Consider the following 15866-nt stretch of genomic DNA (forward strand, 5'->3'; position numbering starts at 1 on the left):
TTCAGTCTTGAGCCTACGTACTGTGGTTGCCAGCTCGCAAGTCAAGTTTGTACCTTATTGTACCTTTTTGACCCCTGTGTCTATTTTCTGTTCCTTGTTTTACGGAAGCTCGGCTATCCAAGTTTGTTTGTACTTTGTGACTTTAGTTTCATTAGTAAAGATATTTTTTGTTTGAAGACTCAAGTCTCCTGGCTCTTTTGCTCTTCTGCTCTTGTGTTTCAATGCCTGGAGGTTAGCTCAGTAGCTAATACCACCTGCTCAGAACACCAGAGACCTGGGTTCTAGTCCCGCCTAGGGCGACCCCTGACATGGCCAGCAATGAATTCAGATCTAAATCCTATTGAACACCTGTGGAGAGAGGTGTAAGAAGCTTATTGATGGTTAAAGGAAGCGACTGATTTCAGTTATTTTTCCCAAAGGGTGTGCAACTAAATATTGAAGAAAGGCTGCCAATAATTTTGTTTAGCACATTTTTGGAGTTTTGTGACATGTCAAATTTGCTTTTTTCCCTCCCTTTTTTGTTTTGGTTCAATACACACAAAGGGAATAAACATGTGTATAGCAAAACATGTTAATGCAATACTTTTCTATGAGAAATACTTAATTTTCTAGAAACATTTCCAACAATTTTGGCCATGACTGTAACTGTAATTACATTAACTAACATTGACAGGACTTAATCAATGCTGAAATATATAATGTCCATTTATTTGTTCACGTTAGTTAATGCAATTACTAACATTTACTGTAATACAACTACTGTAATACATTATTTGCACATCTTCTCATTTATTACCAACAAATCAAAATCATCTGGCTGTTCATACAGCACATAACCTACCTGTAACGTTGTGCTGCTGCTGCTGCTGCTGCTGCTGCTTGTCCCCATCTCACTCTTTCTGTTCTAAAGCAGCTCCACCTCATCTGCCGTCTAATATGAAAACAATGAGTTATGATTATATTAAGTCTAACATTAAACTAGCATCCAGTCTTGTCTGGATGTTTGCTTGTCATACATTGGCATTGATTAAAGGGGTCATATCATGCGATTCAAAAATTTATTTTCTCTTTGGAGTGTTAAAACCTGTTAGTGAATAGATAAGATCCATGAAAGATTAAAGTAAAAAAACACAAAGATATATATTCTTTATAAAAGTTTTCCATGCCCCCACTTTTCTACATCACAGAGTGGGTTTATTTTCAAACACCAGCCAAATGTGGCTATGTTCTGGAGATGCTGTGTGTCATTGTGAAACTACTTTCTTTGTGCTTCCAAAAGAGGACATAACCGGTTGATTTGTATTCACAGCTGTTCCAGAACAGATCAACTCAGATAGGTTAGACTCTGTTGTATTACAAATTTATAAAAGGTTAAACACAGATTCCAATGTAATAGTATAAGCTGAATGTGTATTGGAATTTACATTCTAAGAGCAGGAAGCCCAAGCCATGAGACAGTTATCTTTTGTCTTTCAGTTCTTGAACATCTGGTAGGTGTCCCAAGTCAAGTGTGAATGCTAATCCTGAGGTACAACTGTGCCTTTCGTTTTAGTCTCTATAACACCTATGCATTTGAATGACACTTAGATGCTAAATAGATCAAAGATCAGGAAAGTTCCTGTTCTGGGCTAAGTTCCTGTTCTACATTTGCAAACATTTGTTTTACTGGTCTCCACCTCTGTGTACTCCTCGCCCTTTGAAACTTCAACCTAGCATGTTTTAGTTAGATTTTTTGAAGATTTTCTTGGAGATTTCTTGAAGACTTCTTGCAGATGACTAAAGCAACAAAATAAAAACGAACTCCTGCTTTACCAAAAATCTCCTGGTCTCTTCTTAAAAAGAAGCTAAAAAAAGTTTCCAACAACTCCTAAAACCTGGAGAGTAGTCTATGTTGGCTATGCACAGAGGCTTTAAAGTGGAGTAATTGTTCCTCTGCAAAAACAGTCTGACTCACAACCTTTAAGTAAGTTACAATTTCTTATTAAAAGAATCTGCTACTTACTATTCAAACACAAATTTTGAGCAGTGAAGGGTAGTGCTTGTTGTTTTGTTGTTACTCCGATCACATGGTGTTATGTTTACAAGTTGTACAAATTCATTGTACAAAAGAGCTTTGTACAAATCAACCTGTTTCAGGAGGCAGGACTTGTACAGTATGTGGAAAATGTGGTTTTTGCACCTTAAAGGCTTAGTTCACCTAAAAAAATTAAATTGTCCTTTCTTTTACTCACCTTTGAAGCACAAAACTACATTTCATAGGTGCATTTACACAATGTATACATCCTATGACATTCACTAGTACTGCTTCCAGTTTCTACAGTCAGCAGAAATGAGTGAAAAGTGTTATTTAATTTGAAATATGGATATTTATCATACAAAAATGCATGCATTCGTTACAGGGGACTTTTAAACATCCATGTGAGGGACGTTTTATTACAAATACCGATTATCTTAAGATATCAATAAAAGCAGCTACCAACGGTTCAAGCCCATTCAAAGGTTTTGATGGGTCTGGACAATTTTTACTATAACTCCAATTGACCGTTCGCAAAAAGCTTGATTGAAAGTTGCGCTTTTATATATCAGTGACGGCACATAAAATATTAAAATCATGCCTGCATCACATGCCTGCACAGTGTAGAGGCCTGAAATGCGCAGACACTCAGATTATCTTTAAAAAGGCCCACTTTCTTTACCATAACATATGGTGGGGCCCTGTCTGTTTATTATTATAGCTATAACGGCAATTGTAGTAAATTTACAGAACTGTATAAAAGAGACAGCTGAAAACATGCAACAAGATGGCGGTGCGGCAATGGTGTTTTTTGTTTGTTCAAGACAAAATTTTGTATGCTTCAGCCGAAATTTCGTAGGGCATGGACACCAACGACAGTTGTGTCCACGCATACAACCACCAGACACTGAAACTGCTCAGAAACCACGCAATAACTAAACTGAGTGACGACGTTGCACACGGACTCCGGGACCTCGGCTTGCTGTGCGGACCAGGCCCTCAGTCCTCGGTGTCTCCTGATGCAGAAGGCCGGGGAAGAGGACGCCGCAAGCGGTGTTTGAGGAAACAGAAGCACGGTAAACGTGCGGGTGTCCATGCTAGGCTAACCGCTAACCCTAGCCGGCCGGCACTCCCCTCCATCTTTCTGTCCAACATCTGTTCATTTGACAATAAGATGGACTACATTCGACTTCACTGAGCTACACGGCGTGAGTATAGGGATTGCTGCGTCTTTGTCTTTACGGAAACGTGGCTCAGCGACAGAGTTCCGGACACCGCCATTCAGCTAACCGGGCTAACCGCATTTCGTGCTGACAGAAATGCTGCACTGTGTGGTAAGACTCACGGGGGTGGCATGTGTGTTTATATCAACACGGAATGGTGTAAGGCAGACATGTCAAACTCAGGCCCGCGGGCCAATTTTGGCCCGCACTACAATTATATTTGGCCCGCGAGATGATTTCAAATATGTATTACATCTGGCCCGCCGGCCCGTTATACAGCGCATGTACCGCTAAAGGTGCCTACACATTGAACGCGTCAAGTGCTGGATGGCGTCAGCGCAGCCATTCATTGTGTATGTGCAACGTCAGCGAGCAGAGCGTCGCGCAAGGGTGGCGTTTGACTCCCGATTTAAAACATTTTTAATTTGAGCGTCAAAACGCTGTGATGACATCTACGTGCGGCCAATAGGAGAGCAGCCGGTGCCGGGGGCGGGAGTTCCCGATGTGGAGCAGGAAGCTAAGCTTAGCTGCTACTAAGCGATAGAAGAGGCACGTCCGTCCGCGACACTTTTCGTTCGTGTCTTAAAAACACGAACGGAAGGGAAATGGAGCAGGCTCGATGTGTGGCAATCGTCCCGCAATTGCGGCAGCATTTTTCTACGAGTGCCGGAACTGTCTGTTTTGATTGTCAAAAATGCTGCGGCATTGGCGATACTCAGGCTAGCTTTATTGTGGGGCAGGAGATCGCCAAATCAGCCTGGCCCTTTAATGAGGGAGAGTTTGTAAAAATGTGCATGGTCAAAATTTGTGAGGTTGTTTGCCCGGAAAAAAAACTGGCATTTTTAAATGTTAGCCTGAGCAGAAATACTGTAGCTGAGCGTGCATGTGAACTTGCCACCAATCTACAAGAACAGCTGATGAGAAAGGGAGAAGATTTTGTTGCATACTCACTTGCTGTGGACGAGAGCAGCGACACCTCCGATACAGCCCAGCTGTCAATTTTTATTCGTGGAGTGGACAAGAATCTTTGTGTTACAGAGGAACTTTTAGGACTAAAATCCATGCATGGCACAACGACAGGAAAAGACATCTTTGAGGAGGTATCCAAATGTATAGATGAAATGAAGCTGCCTTGGGATAAGCTTGTGGGACTGACCACTGACGGAGCACCCGCGATGTGTGGTCAAAAGACCGGATTGGTCGGCAGGATGCGAGACAAGATGCGGGAAAAGCAGGCAGGTGAGCTTACAGTTTAACACTGCATCATACACCAAGAGGCTTTGTGTGGAAAAGCCTTGAAAATGGTTCACATTATGAACACTGTAACGCAAGTTGTCAACTTCATAAAAGCAAAAGGTTTGAATCACCGTCAGTTCAAGTCTTTCCTTGAGGAGTTGGGTGCAGACCATAGCGACATGCCCTATCACACAGAGGTGAGGTGGCTGAGCCAAGGAAAAGTTGCGAAGAGATGTTTTGAGCTGCGTGAGGAAATTTGTCTTTTCAAGGAAAGCAAAGGGAAAGACACAACAGAGTTCAGGGATGAAAAGTTTCAATGTGAGCTTGCATTTCTATGTGACATCATGAATCATCTCGACGCGCTCAATCTGAAGCTTCAGGGGCACGCGCACGTCATCACAGACATGTACAATGCTGTGAGGGCTTTTAGAACCAAGTTGCGCTTGTGGGAGAGTCAGATGCAGCAGGGAAACCTGGCTCATTTTTTGTGCTGCCAAGTCATGAAAGAGCAGACCACTACCGCCGTGATGCCTTTTGCACAGTTTGCTGAAAAACTCATTCTACTTGGCGCTGAGTTTGCCTGACGATTTGCCGACTTTGAAGCCCAAAAATGTAGATTTGAACTTTTTAGCAACCCCTTTACGTTTGATGTGAATAACGCACCAAGCAGTCTCCAAATGGAGCTTATTGAGCTGCAGTGTCATGACATGCTCAAGTCAAAATATGACTCTGTCGGTGCTGCGCAATTTCCACCTTACCTCCCTGACACGCTGCCCGAACTCTGTGCCCAAGCTGCGCAAATGCTCTCTATGTTCGGGAGCACATATCTGTGCGAGCAACTGTTTTCGTTAATGAAGATGAACAAAACAACACATAGGAGTCGTCTCACCGATGAACACCTTCATTCAGTCCTGAGGATTTCCTCTGCGCAGAGCCTGACTCCAGAAATTGATGCACTTGCATGTAAAAAGCGATGCCAAGTATCTGGCTTGGACCCATGTGCATCATCAGAGTAAATGAACAGTGAAAAAAACTAAAATGGATAAATATTATTTTATTTACTGATGGCATGGTCTGTTCAAAGTTGAAAGAGATATTTTTTTTAGGTGTTGGCCTTTATGGTCTGTGATGAAAAGATTTAGGTTACAATTAAAATGAATAAAGTTAAAGATATAGAAGCCTGATATTTTTTTCAGTTTTTGTTTTTATTATTTTCTTAAACCTGTTCTGGTTTCAGTATTTAAGCAAAAATTCAATTGTAATATATGAGGATGGTTAATACAGTAGTTTACTGTGTCTTAAAGATAATAAAAACATAAATTAATAAAAAAAATTGGTCTGGCCCTCGACAATGTTCTTTTTTTAATTTTGGCCCTCTGTGAATTTGAGTTTGACACCCCTGGTGTAAGGACTCTGTGCTTATATCGAGCTATTGCTCAACGCTAGTGGAGTTCGTTATTGTCAAATGCAGACCCTTTTATCTACCCCAGGAATTCACCACCGTCTACACTATCGGAGTTTACATTCCACCCAGCGCTAATGCTAAGGAAGCTCTGAGCGAGCTGTACAAAGCTATTAGCGAGCTGCAGAATGCTCACCCCGATGGACTGTTTATCATCGCCAGAGATTTTAATCACGCAAATCTCAAAACAGTGCTCCCTAAATTCTATCAGCATGTGGACTTTGCTACGAGAGGAGCGAACACGCTGGATCTTGTTTACACAAACATTCCCAGCACGTATCGTGCGGAGCCCCGCCCCCACTCAGACCACATCTCTGTTATGTTGATTCCAGCATACAGACCACTCATCAGACGCTCTAAACCGGTTCTGAAACAGATTAAAACCTGGCCAGCAGGATCCATCTCTGCTCTTCAGGACTGTTTTGAGTGTACTGACTGGGAAATATTTAGGGAGGCTGCAACCAACGGCGATTCCATTGACTTGGAGGAGTACACATCATCAGTGACTGGCTACATTGAGAAGTGCATTGATAATGTGACTGTCTCCAAGACCATCACCACATGTTCTAACCAGAAGCCGTGGATGAACGCTAACGTGCATGCTCTCCTGAAGGAGCGAGACTTTGCCTTCAGAGCAAAGGACCGGGCAGCCCTAAAACAGCGAGGGCCAAACTGTCCCGAGCTATCAGAGAAGCAAAGCGCGCTTATGCTAAAAGAATACACGACCACTTCCAAAACAGCAGTGACTCACGCCGCATATGGCAGGGCATTCAAGTGGTCACCAACTACAAGACAACTCCACCTATCTGTGATGCGCTGAATGAGTTTTACGCACGTTTTGAGGCACAGAATAAAACAACGGTGAGGAAGTCCACCCCTCAAACACTTTATAGAGTTAACCCACGGAAGTCTGCTGGACCGGACAACATTTCAGGCAGAGTACTAAAGGAGTGTGCAGAGCAGCTAGCTGATGTCTTCACTGATATCTTCAATATCTCTCTGAGCAGCTCTGTCATTCCAATGTGACTCAAAACAACAATTGTCCCAGTGCCTAAGAAGTCTGTGGTTTTGTGCCTCAATGACTATCGTCCCGTCGCACTCACACCAATTGTGATGAAATGCTTTGAGAGGCTTGTCATGAGGCACATCAAGTCACAGCTACCACCTTCACTTGACCCATTACAGTTTGCGTATCGTCCAAACCGCTCTAAGGACGATGCTATCACCACAACCCTCCATCTCACCCTCTCACATCTGGACTCAAAGGGAAACTACATCCGAATGCTGTTTATTGACTTCAGCTCAACATTCAACACCATCATCCCTCAGCAACTTATAGAGAAGCTAAGCCTGCTGGGCCTGAACACCTCTCTCTGCAAACTGTATCCTGGACTTTCTGACAGGCAGACCTTAGTCAGTCTGGATCAGGAACAGCATCTCCAGTACCACCACACTGAACACTGGAGCTCCTAAGGGCTGTGTGCTCAGTCCACTGCTGTTCACTTTGCTGACTCATGACTGTGCAGCAATGCACATCTCCAATCACATAATCAAGTTCGCTGATGACACAACCGTGGTGGGTCTCATCAGCAAGAACGACGAGTCAGCATACAGAGATGAGGTGCAGCAGCTCACAACTTAGTGTAGAGCCAACAATCTATCTCTGAATGTCGACAAGACAAAGGAGATGATTGTTGACTTCAAGCAAGCAAAGAGCGACCATTCTCCACTGTCCATCGACAGGTCCAAGGTGGAGACTGTCAAGAGCACCAAATTCCTTGGTGTTCATCTGGCGGATAACTTCACCTGGTCACTCAACACCAGCTCCATCACCAAGAAAGCCCAGCAGTGCCTCTACTTCTTGAGGAGGCTGAAGAAAGCTCATCTCCCTCCACCCATCCTGCCTATGTTCTATAGGGGGACCATTGAGAGCGTCCTGTGCAGCTGCATCACTGCCTGGTTTGGGAATTGCACCGTATTGGATCGCAAGACCCTTCAAAGGATAGTGAGGACAGCTGAAAAGATCATTGGCATCTCTTTGCCCTACACCACACATCTACACCACACACTGCATCCGCAAAGCCCACAATATAGTACAGGACCCCACACATCCCTCACACACATTATTCACCCTCCTGCCATGTGGAAAGGAGTACCGGAGCATTCAGGCCCTCACAACCAGACTGCTATTTTGTGTTCTTGCACTAATTATGTCTTTGCCTTGCACTAATTTTGTCTTTGCACTGTTTGCACTAGTTTGCTCACTGGGTTTGCACTCTACTCCCCTGCTGTTTGCACTAGTTTGCACACTGGGTTTGCACTCTACTCCCCTGCTGTTTGCACTAGTCTGCACACTTTATGTGTCTAAGACACTGTCTTAGCTCAATATGTGAGTTCTTTTGTATTGCTTTGTAAGTGTGACTCCATGTAGCACCAGGTCCTGGAGAAACGTTGTCTCATTTCACTATGTACTGCACAGCTAGTTGAAATGTAGTTGAAATGACAATAAAAGCCACTTGACTTAACTTGACTTCACTTGAAAAACACTCTTGAGATGCACCTCTAGTAAGATGCAGCTAGTGCCAAACAAAAGGTTCGAAACAAAATGCCTTGTGATGTTACCTTAAGGCCCCCCTCTCTGATTAAGCCATACTTTTTTGTACTTGAATAGAAATCTCTTAGTTTCTGAATACTATGTCGATAAATTATACTACAATGATGCTCACAAAGACACAAAAAGTGGGTTTTACGAATAGAAATTTAATGAAATAGTAATTTGAAACAATAACGACAATCATGCAAAGTACTTCAGTCCAATTACAGGAATTCCTGAATGACAGTTTACCCCAAACCACGTATCTCCCTCCTTCTTTTAGACAGATAATGCACCAAGTAAGCAGTCTTGGTTAAAGGCAGCAATATCTGTAGAAGCTCTTTAAAACTCTGAAAAAACACAACGTTAACCCATATTGTGTATTAACTGTATCTCAACAATGCAATTTTAATTGCAATATTATTACCCAAATGATTACTCTCACTTATTTTGGAGGTGGGTTTAAACTTCATAGCGTAATGACATGTACATAAAAAGGCAACAGTATAAAAAGCTATTGAACATCATCCCAAAAATAGAAAGAAGTGAACAATACACATACAAATGAAAAACAGAATAAAATAAATACTTTAACCCTATAACTCAAAGGATTTTTATAGGGTTACATACACACAGACATATATATTAATTATATATATATATATATATATATATATATATATATATATATATATATATATATATATATGACGAAGTCGAGGATCGATCAGCGTGCCCTGGGAACAAACACGGAACACCTACACCAGCCACTCAACGACGGATTCGCCACACCTGGAGCTCATCAGCCGCGGGCCAGATAAGCCCGGCCAGGCGGCGGCTTCAGTGAGCCACGAGACTCGGAAACGCAAGCTAACCTGTTGTCTCTTTCTTTGTCTCCCAGAAGCTACAACGTGGACGGGCCTGCCTGAGCTACTTCCCCTACTACCTCACAGTGGACTCCCTCACGTTACTAAGCACGGAAACACCGAGACGACTCACCGCTGCACTCACCGGATTCACCGCTACACCACCCCCGGACTCACCGCCGCACTCCTCGCACGGACTCACCGCTCACCTTCTGTGTATTGTCTAATAAATACACCCTCCGGGTGTTTTCACTGCACCTGTTTCTCTTGTGCTTCCTCTGCCTCGCCACAAGTGGTGGAGAATGCGAGCGGTTTTTAAGCGCAAGAGAACAGAGGAAACAAAGAGAAAAAGGAAGAGCGCTATCGCCGCCACTATTAAAGGTTCCCCACAACATCAACTTCTCTCTTTGTTTTCCCCCCAGGCAAGCGCTCGCTTCCCGGCGAAGATGGAGGAATTCCTCCAACGCCTCTCAGAGGTTTCCATTCGCCAGCAACAGATCGTCGAGCATTTGGCTACCCGCCAGAACGAGACCGAGCAGGAGCTCGCTGCTCTCCGCGCCGCCACTCAACCAGGCCCCGTCGTGCCTGATCCCCGGATGCAAGCCACACAGCTGCTACCCAAAATGGCCGCCAGCGATGACCCCGAAATATATCTCGAGATGTTCGAGAGCGTCGCAACCACGGAAGGATGGGACCGGAGGGATTGGGCACGCGCGTTGGCCCCGCTGCTGTCAGGAGAGCCCCAGCGCGCCTACTTCAGCATGCCGGCCGACCTGGCGAATGTATACGACGACCTAAAGAGGGAAATCTTGGGCAGGGTCGGTCTATCACCGGTCTGCGCAGCCCAAGCCTTCCAAGAGTGGGTCTTCCAGTCTCGCCAGCCGGCAAGGACCCAGGCCGCCGAACTTACTCGGCTAGCGCAACACTGGCTCCTGGACGGGACACCAACCCCCGCCATCATTGTGGAAAGGGTGGTGATAGACCGGCTCCTGCGGGCTCTCCCCCGGAATTATCGCCAGGCGGTCGGTATGAGAAACCCCAAGAACGTCAGTCATGGAGTTGGTTGAGGCGGTCGAGCTGGCGGAAGCCGCACAGCGTCGAGGGCCGGGAGCGGGCGCGCCATCTTTTCCCGGAGGGTGTCCCAGGAGCGGCGCGCGCGGAGGGCACCCGCGACCGATGGAGAGGCGGCGGTCCCGACCGTGAGAGATGAGCCGATGCCAACCGAAGAGGCTTCCAACTCCTCTAGAGCGTGGCTGGCAGGCTGCAGTCTCCACCGGGAGCTTCCCGCGCGCACGGAAATCCCGTCGGCCTGAATGGACGGAAGTTCAGAGCCCTCCTTGACTCTGGCAGTACCATCAGCCTGGTTCAGTCCGCCTCCTACCCCGCGCAAGACGGAACCGCGGAAACAGCTGCCACTGACCTGCGTCCACGGGACACCAGGAAAGTCTCCACCCGTCTCATCACCGTGACGACGACAGGAGGAAGCTGGCCCCTGGAGGTGGGCCTCGTACAAGACCTGCCGGTACCAATCATCCTCGGGCGGGACTGGCCGGGTTTCGAGGAGGCGCTACACACCGCGACACAGCCTGTCAGCCCTCAAAGCCCTCGCCTCTCCTAGCATCGGACAGCGGAAGAGATGGTGAGTCCCCTCCGAATACTACTAATGTATTCTTTGATGTGTTCCAACAGGTAGTCGGAGGGGGCTCGTTCGGCCGGGCTCAGCGGGAGGATGACCGGCTCAAGAATTGCTGGAACCAGGTACATTTCATGGATGGAGAAGAGACGCGGGCCGGCCCCCATCCTCTTCCCCATTTTATTGTGGAGAACGGCCTACTCTATTGTGTCGCCCAGCGGAGGGGGGAGGAGAAACGGCTCCTGGTGGTGCCCCGAGGGAAAGTGGACACCATCTTGGAGCTCGCCCACGCCCACCCACTGGCCGGACACCTCGGGGCCGCCAACACTATCAAGAGGATCCGGGACCGTTTCCACTGGCCGGGGCTCGACGGAGATGTGAAACTGTTCTGCCAGGCCTGCCCCGAGTGCCAGAAGACCTCGCCCCGGCCACCTCCCCCTAGTCCACTTATCCCGCTGCCCATAATCGAGGTGCCCTTCGAGCGCATCGGGATGGATCTGGTGGGCCCGCTGCCGAGGTCTGCCCGCGGCCACGAACACATCCTGGTGATCGTGGACTACGCCACCCGGTACCCCGAAGCCATCCCACTCCGCAAAGCCACCGCCAAGGCGATCGCCCAGGAGCTCTTCACCCTGTCCACCAGAGTGGGGATACCCGGGGAGATACTGACCGACCAAGGCACCCCGTTCATGTCCCGAGTGATGGCCGACCTCTGCCGGCTGCTACGGATCCAGCAGCTGCGCACCTCAGTGTACCACCCCCAGACGGACGGACTTGTGGAGCGGTTCAACCAGACACTGAAGCAGATGTTGAGAAGGGTTGTCTCCGAGGACAAACGGGACTGGGACCAGATGCTCCCCTACGTCCTCTTCGGGGTGCGAGAGGTGCCCCAGGCCTCCACCGGCTTCACCCCATTCGAGTTGCTGTTCGGCCGACAGCCGCGAGGCCTGCTGGACGTGGCAAAAGAGGCCTGGGAGCAGCAGCAGCAGCCGGATGCCCAGAGGTCGGTCGTAGTACACCGATTTGAACGGGTGATGCCCCTCGTGCGGGAGCACATGACGCAGGCCCAGCAGCAACAACAACGGCACTATAACCGCCCTGCACAACCCCGGGAATTCCAGGTCGGCGACCGGGTCATGGTACTAGTCCCCACCAATGCATGCAAATTCCTGGCCACCTGGCAGGGTCCATATACCATTCTGGAAAAGATCGGCCCGGTTACTTACCGAGTCCGCCAACCAAACCGTCGACGCACCGAACAAATATACCACATTAACTTGTTGAAGAAGTGGGTGGGGACTAGGGAACACCTTTCCACACTCGCCATTCAGGAGGGCCCGGTCGTCAACACCAACGCCCTGCTCGCTCCCGCACAGAAGACGGAACTCCAACATTTGGTCGGTCAGTTCTCGGATGTGTTCTCGTCCACGCCCGGGCAGACTAACCTCCTCCAGCACGAGATCCGGACCCCTCCCGACGTCATCGTCCGGCAGCGGCCCTACCGGATCCCTGAGGCTCGTCGGCGAGCTATTGAGGAGGAGGTAAACCAAATGCTGAAGTTGGGGGTGATTGAACCATCGACGAGCCCGTGGTCCAGCCCCATCGTCCTGGTTCCAAAACCGGACGGCACCCTCCGCTTCTGCAATGACTACCGGCGACTCAACCAGGTCTCCGAGTTCGACGGATATCCCATGCCCCGTGTAGACGAACTGCTGGAACGTCTTGGAAGGGCCCGGTATATCTCCACCCTCGATCTCACCAAAGGATACTGGCAGGTTCCGCTGTCAGAGGAAGCCAAGCCAAAAACGGCTTTCTCCACCCCCGGCGGCCACTGGCAATACCGGTCCCTTCCCTTCGGTCTACACGGGGCACCAGCCACCTTCCAGAGACTAATGGACATCTTACTCCGACCCCACCAACAGTACGCCGCAGCCTATCTCGACGACCTTGTGATTCACTCGGAGACCTGGGAAGACCATCTGGAGCGCCTGCGGAGGGTGCTTCGATCTTTCGACGGGCTGGACTCACCGCCAACCCCAAGAAATGTCACCTGGCGCTCTTGGCGAAGTACCTGGGTTACCGAGTTGGACGAGGACTGATCCGGCCACAGGAGAGTAAAGTCACCGCGGTCCAGGAGACCCGAGGCCCACCAACAAAACCCAGGTACGCGCCTTCTTGGGGTTGGCAGGGTATTATCGTTGTTTCATCCCCGACTTCTCCTCCATAGCCGCCCCTCTGACAGACCTGACCAGGAAGGGGCAGCCTGAACGGGTTCTGTGGAACCCGACGCGGAGGAAGCGTTCCAGAGGATTAAGGCCGCACTCACCTCAGACCCTGTCCTGAGAGCCCGGACTTCGGCTGCCCCTTCCTGCTACAGACGGATGCTTCTGATGTGGGTCTGGGAGCCGTGCTGTCCCAGATCCAGGAGGGTGAGGAGCATCCGGTCTTATATATCAGTAGGAAGCTGACCCCGCCGAGAAAAAACTACGCCGCGGTGGAGAAGGAGGCCCTAGCCGTCAAGTGGGCAGTCCTGGAACTGCGGTACTACCTCCTGGGCCGGCGGTTCACCCTACTTACCGACCACGCACCCCTCCAGTGGATGGCCAGGGCCAAGGACACGAACGCCAGGGTGACCCGCTGGTTCCTCGCGCTCCAGGACTTCCACTTTGACGTGCAACACCGCGCTGGGACAGCCAACGCCAACGCCGACGGCCTATCGCGGATGTGGTCGGCTTTTGCAGGTCTGTCAGGGGTCACTCCCACCCACCCCAAATTTCCCGTTATTACGCTCTGCTTTATCCACCAGGACCAGGACAGCGCTTGGGGGGGGGAGTGTGACGAGCGTCCCGAGGATCGATCAGCGTTGCCCTGGGAACAAACACAGAACACCTACACCAGCCACTCAACGACGGATTCGCCACACCTGGAGCTCATCAGCCGCGGGCCAGATAAGCCCGGCCAGGCGACGGCTTCAGTGAGCCACGAGACTCCGGAAACGCAAGCTAACCTGTTGTCTCTTTCTTTGTCTCCCAGAAGCTACAACGTGACGGGCCTGCCTGAGCTACTTCCCTACTACCTCACAGTGGACTCCCTCACGTTACTAAGCACGGGAAACACCGAGACGACTCACCGCTGCACTCACCGGATTCACCGCTACACCACCCCCGGACTCACCGCCGCACTCCTCGCACGGACTCACCGCTCACCTTCTGTGTATTGTCTAATAAATACACCCTCCGGGGGTTTTCACTGCACCTGTTTCTCTTGTGCTTCCTCTGCCTATATATATATATATATATATATATATATATATATATATATATATATATATATATATATATATATATATATATATATAAAATAATAGCAAAAACAAACACATGACAACACAGAACAATAAAACAGTAATTAGAATTTGATATTGTGGGTTTAAATTTCCTTCAGAAAAAAAAAAAAAACAGATCAAAATTATTCAATATATTTCAAAGCAATCACTAATGCTAATGAGCCAGGTTTAAAAGGGGAAAGGGGGACGGACGTGTTGCTACAATTTATAATAATATTCTTAGTACTTCTCAGTGGGCATTTAAATATAAATCATTTGAAGTTTTGGTGCTGCATATACCATTATCTATAGAATCATGTGCTTGTGATAAATCCCCTGTCCTGTTTGTACTGGCTACTGTATACAGGCCACCAGGGCACAGCACAGATTTCATTAAAGAATTTGCTGATTTTCTAACTGAGCTAGTACTGGCCACAGACAAAGTCTTAATTGTTGGCGATTTTAATATCCATGTTGATAATGAAAAAGACACATTAGGATTAGCTTTCTTAGACATTCTTGTAAGGGACCCCCTTTCCTGAAGAATGGAATCCAGAGGCCCTGGTCGAAGGTTAATGCGAGTTCTGTCTTTTCCTTGTGCTTCTTTAAAAATCACTTATATTTATTAATCTTTTGCTTTTCCAATTTTAATTCTGGCCCTTCACATAATTTTATCTGACTCCAATCTTTCATGATTTTAGTTATATTGTATTTAAATGTAACTGCTGATCCCTCTAGTTGTGATTAAATTTGGATCATTAATTAACTATAATACTTCCTAGTTTCCATTTATCGTTCGTTAGGAGCCTGGGTCGCTTAGAGACCTTGTTTAGCCAGAACAGACTCACAACACATCTGGGCTAGTCCAGGTCTTAGTCAGAGGCTACCCCATATATCGCTTACCTTAAAGCGGCCATTTCCTCAATAGACTCAAAAAGAGTATTTTTTTATGCACAAATACCATGTGCACTGTATTGACCGCTGGCTCTCGGAGAACTCCACCTGCCCTATTTGCCGCAGGGCGGTTCTGGTTTCCACCAACAGAGAGAGTGTCGTCTAGCCATAGTTGGATTTGTGGCACTTCGAAATCACTTCCTCCCTTCCTTTTACATTTATTACCTAGTCATGTGAGAACTCGTATTGAGATTTCTTTTGTGTTGTCAGTTAATGTCTTAAGTAATAGCATGCTAAGCCAGTTTGGTGGCCAGAAGTCAAGATCTAAAAACATGCCCCCGGCTCTGTCCATTGATCTTTGATCTGACTCACCCTAGCACGCGAACAATGCAGAAAACCTCAGAAGTCACTAACCTACTAGAATAATGATTTCAGACAATATTATAAGTTAACCAAGATTAATGTTTATTTTGCCAGGTAAGAATAGTTTCCACATTGGTTTAATTCATAGATATTTGCACAACTGATCAGCAATACATAAACAAAACAAAACAAAATAAAACAAACATAAAAGGTCATTATACCTAGTCTTTAGAAAGTACATAGTGTGGTGTATGAGG

The 15866-nt window shown here is 47.5% G+C and overlaps 1 pseudogene; it reads left to right on the forward strand.

Annotated features, from left to right (window-relative positions):
• The first annotated feature begins 3842 nt into the window (after positions 1 to 3842).
• LOC122361402 lies at positions 3843 to 15412 on the forward strand (annotated as a pseudogene).
• The last annotated feature ends 454 nt before the right edge of the window (positions 15413 to 15866 follow it).

The sequence above is a fragment of the Puntigrus tetrazona genome, chromosome 2 (assembly GCF_018831695.1).
Source record: "Puntigrus tetrazona isolate hp1 chromosome 2, ASM1883169v1, whole genome shotgun sequence".
Classification (NCBI taxonomy): domain Eukaryota; kingdom Metazoa; phylum Chordata; class Actinopteri; order Cypriniformes; family Cyprinidae; genus Puntigrus; species Puntigrus tetrazona.